Source organism: Triticum dicoccoides, chromosome 2A (assembly GCF_002162155.2).
Source record: "Triticum dicoccoides isolate Atlit2015 ecotype Zavitan chromosome 2A, WEW_v2.0, whole genome shotgun sequence".
In the NCBI taxonomy this organism is placed as follows: domain Eukaryota; kingdom Viridiplantae; phylum Streptophyta; class Magnoliopsida; order Poales; family Poaceae; genus Triticum; species Triticum dicoccoides.
The window spans coordinates 764199328-764203716 of NC_041382.1; the positions used below are offsets into that span (position 1 = coordinate 764199328).

Genomic DNA, 4389 nt, shown 5'->3' on the forward strand with positions numbered 1-4389 from the left:
TGCTCGGGGCCTTGTTGGTGCGGTGGAGGCGGAGACCTGCTTGGTGAGTTTTTGCCCCGTGTCTTCTTCTTGTTCTTCTTCTTCATCATTAAGAGGAAATCATTATTTTCAGTCAGTATACACGCATGATGTAGCAAAATCAAACACCCCTGTCATCCATCTGAGATAGCCTGGTTCACTCCTCAACACATGTAGGGGAAAAGAGACCAGGCCCCTAGTCTGTTGGGCAGATCATCACGGATGATATGATGCACAAAATGCTTTGAAGTGGTATCAGTGTCCATCCATGGTGCATCATTACAGACAAGGTTTCTCGAAGGTGTCAGGACAACAATTGAATCTGGAATCACCAAGCAATTTACTGAAGCATCAGCCGCTTGAGTGTCAGGATAACAACTCACAAATGCTTCCAAAACATAATGAAGAAAACTCAGTTGCTCTGCAGACAATGCTCTCCTTTGGCATCACCTCGTAAGCAACTAACTACATTGAAATAATCTGTTGTGAAGAGTAACTTGCTACACGAACAATAGGCACGCCTAAAAAAACAAGAGATTTACTAAGATCATTGCTTCTTGAGAACCCAAAGCAAATCCTTTTATAAGTTGGAACATAACATATTTTTGTGTGACGGAATTTATCATGCTTATATATGTACTGTATTGTTGGGTTTAGTCCCACATCGGTTTTGAGGGGAGACATAACACGACTTACAAGGGCGGGGTTGTCCCCTCCTAATAGTCTAGTCTTTGGGGGGGAGAGGTCCCAAGGCCTCTCATAAGTCGGTGCTGCTCTCCGGTTGGGCCTGATGACGCATGTGGGTCAGAAACGATGGTGTTAGCAGACCCGGGATTGCGTAACAATTGGTATCAGGGCCTAGATGCCCGGAATAAATCTCAGTAGGTGGTCGATCATGGTTGGTGGGCTGCAAATGCTGGTGTTAGCGGACCCATGGATAATTGATGTGAGGGGGAGATTGTTGGGTTTAGTCCCACATCGTTTGTTGGGTTTAGTCCCACATTGTTGGGCCCATGGACCCGGGATTGCGTAACAATAAAGAAGACCAAAAAGGTGTTTTTAGTTTTCATGTTTGTCTCCTATTAATACACCACTACAAGTTGAAAATTAAGGCCACTGCCATGTAAAGTGGCAAAAACCCTAGCATCTAAAGCAACTCCTTTTGCTAACATGTCATCAAGCATACTCAAAGCCTCTCGAACGTTTCCACTCCTAACCAACCAGCATGCCAGATGCACTATTGGCTCCGCCAGGTATCCATCATCGATGTGCCTAACCAGATTGGCAGCCTCGGGTCTCCTCCCAGACCCAAAGAGGCAATCGACTTGTGTCTTGTATGTGATTCATGTGGGGCAATCTTCCCCGCATCGACGTTGGAGAATGAGAACCCGAGCTCGCTCTTCTTTCCTGCGTCGTAGAACTTGTGGATCAGAATGCTACAGGTCATGTTGTCCGCCACAAACCCGTTGCAGCTGAACACGAACTTGCCAAGCTGGAAGTTGTCTGCTCGGCACAGGGATGAGATCAGAATATTGTATGTGTGCGCATTGGGTGTTATGGGCTTCTTGAGCAGATCCGTGAACAACTTGATGACACGCAACCACTTCATCTTGTTGGAGAAATGATCCATGACCGTGTTATAGGTCACGACGTCGGCCTCCAAGCCCAGCTCTTCGCACCGCTCTAGCACCTCCTTGGCCATCCAGGTATCTAGATCTTTTGTAGCATAGTCAAACAGTATGTTCAGACCCATGGTTAGTTGTAGCCCCTTCGCGACCATGATCTCCAGCTGCCAGAACGCATCGTCGATGTTTCCAGATCGGCAGATCCCAGCATTTTAGATGATAATCATCAAAGTAAGAATGAATTGGTGGCAATGGTATTGAATTTAATAAGAAATAAAATAAAATTAAAACTAAACCATGATGAAAAAACGGCACACAATTTACGAAGAAATTGCACTTTTTATACTATGCAATAATAAGCATAGAACAGTGGATCTTTTGTGAGAAGGAAGTTTCCTAAGAAGAAAATGAATTAGTGGAATTGGTTTTACCCTTAAAGAAAAAAAATGAAAACAAAACTAAAAAATCAAAATAATGTTGCTTTGTTAGTAAGAATGAAATAGTGATATATAAATAATATAAAACTTGCACAAAACTTTGCACTAATTTTTTTTTGTAATATACAAATAATATGCATATAATAGTACAATTTTCATGCTCTACTATAGTTACACACTTATTTTATAGCACTTTCATGAATTCATTTACACTAATCGAGCATCCCTACCCATAAAAATATATTTAAAAAGAAACAAAAACGCACAAATATAGAAAAAAATGAAAAAGCCAAAGGTAGAGAGGGGATGAGTGGATTATCAAATGGGCTACATAGAGTTAGCTTGGTTGCCCACTTAACCGGCCTCAGCCCATTAAGGCATATATTGACCCACCTAACACTGAGGTTAGTCACAAATTCCCAGCTAAAAACAAGAGAAAGCACTAATTGAGGAGTACTCATTGCAAAGATCACTCCCATCTTCTCAGGTTGCGACAAGTGGCGCACTGCATGTACGCCACTTGTGACAATATGGGGGTTTTTGCCTTTTTTCGTAGATCCGTTTATTCAAAACGGTTTATCTCTTAAATCGTGCGTCCAAACCTCGGACCGTTTTCACCGTTGGATTCCTCGCTTTGAGGTCTTCAAAACTAGATCCCATGTTGATAGATTTTGATGAACTTTTATTCCATGGAAAAAAACCAAACTAAAAAACCGAACCGGGAGCACGGGTTTTCCCTTTCCAAAAGAGGCACACCCGTGCCTCTCGCGAAATCACAACCGTGCCTCTCGCGGGAGCAAAACCATGCCTCTCGCAGGAGGAAAAAGAAGAAGAGAACACACGTTTTTTTTCGTTTCCGAGATGCGTCTCGCGAAAGCACAACCATGCCTCTCAGCAAAAGCAAAACCGTGCCTCTTGCAAAAGAAAAAAACAGAAAACACCTTTTTTCGTTTTCGAGAGGCACGGCCGTGCCTTTTGCGAAAGCACACCCGTGCCTCTCGTGGCAGAAAAAAAAACAAAAAACGCATTTTTTTCGTTTCCGAGAGGCACCGCCGTGTCTCTCGCGAAAGCACCCCCGTGCCCCTCGCAGAAGCAAAACCGTGCCTCTCTTGAAAGGAAAAATAATAATAATAAAATATGTTTTTTTTCGTTTTCGACAGGCACAACCCTGACTCTCGCGGAAGCAAAACTGTGACTCTCGCGAAAAAAAAAAGAAAACACATTTTTTCGCACAAAAGAAAAAATCAATTTTTTTTATCGAAAAGTTAAGGAAGACCGGTGAAAAACCGAAACATCGAATAAATAAAAAAACATTTAAAAAGCCGAAAACGCGTGCGAAAAAAAATACGAAGGGAGCGCCCAGAGCGCGACACGTGGCTGGCGGCTGAGAGCGCGTCAAGTAGCGCTGATCGTTGCGAGGCTCCCGAAAAAGCGCTCGTGAACTAGTTGCTCTCAAAAACAAGTCACCAAACAGGAGGAAGAAAAAGATAACACGAATGCAGAGCAGCAATCCACGGCTAGAAAAAATCGACTGGCCCATATTCAATTTCCAGGCAATTTACATGTAGCTGAAGTGCCAAAGAATACACGTGTCACAGTAAAAAAACTCACAAAAACCAGAGAAAAGAATCTGGCCGGGAATTAGAATATGTAATATATGGTTGATGCTAAGTGAATAGAAGTAGACTGACTGGTACCAACGTCGTCATCACATCTGTTTTTTCGAAAAAAAATCAGAGATCAAAAGCTCCGCTGGAAATTTCCCGTGGCTGTTGACTCCATCTCGACCGTTGGTTTAGCATCGGGCGGCTCCAACAGAGCCCTACTTATAGCGCGGGCTCGTGGCGGGGACAAGTCGTCGTGCTACACGCTCTGCCGTCCCCTGCTCGAGTGCTCCGTGCTCCTCGTGAGCAGTGAGGTTATTGTGAGCTGCTCGCGCGGGTGAGGCTCGGCGCGAACCCGGCCAGCTCGTGCCCGCTCACGCCACTGCGCTTCCTGTCCTGAAGCGCTCTCCTCCTTCGGCTTCTCACTCCGGCATCGACGTCGTGAGTAACCCATCCACCCCTCGCCGTTTTCGCAAATACATCTGCGACTCAGTCGGGTGTGTGTTCTTCGCCTCCGCGTGCATGCCTGATGCTCGATGGCATGAACCAACTGTTTCAGGTGTCCGCGCTGCTACCGAACGTGCCGGCCATGTACGAGGCGCACTTGGGCGTGCTCCATGAGTGGCGCCGTGCTCAATACCATCAACACGCGTGCCTTGACGACGCGTGGACCCGGCGCTGATGCCAGTCCTTGACGACGCGGTC

The 4389-nt window shown here is 45.3% G+C and overlaps 1 pseudogene; it reads right to left on the bottom strand.

Annotated features, from left to right (window-relative positions):
* Positions 1–1100: 1100 nt before the first annotated feature.
* Positions 1101–4389, bottom strand: part of LOC119358374 — a 34451-nt pseudogene continuing 31162 nt past the window's right edge.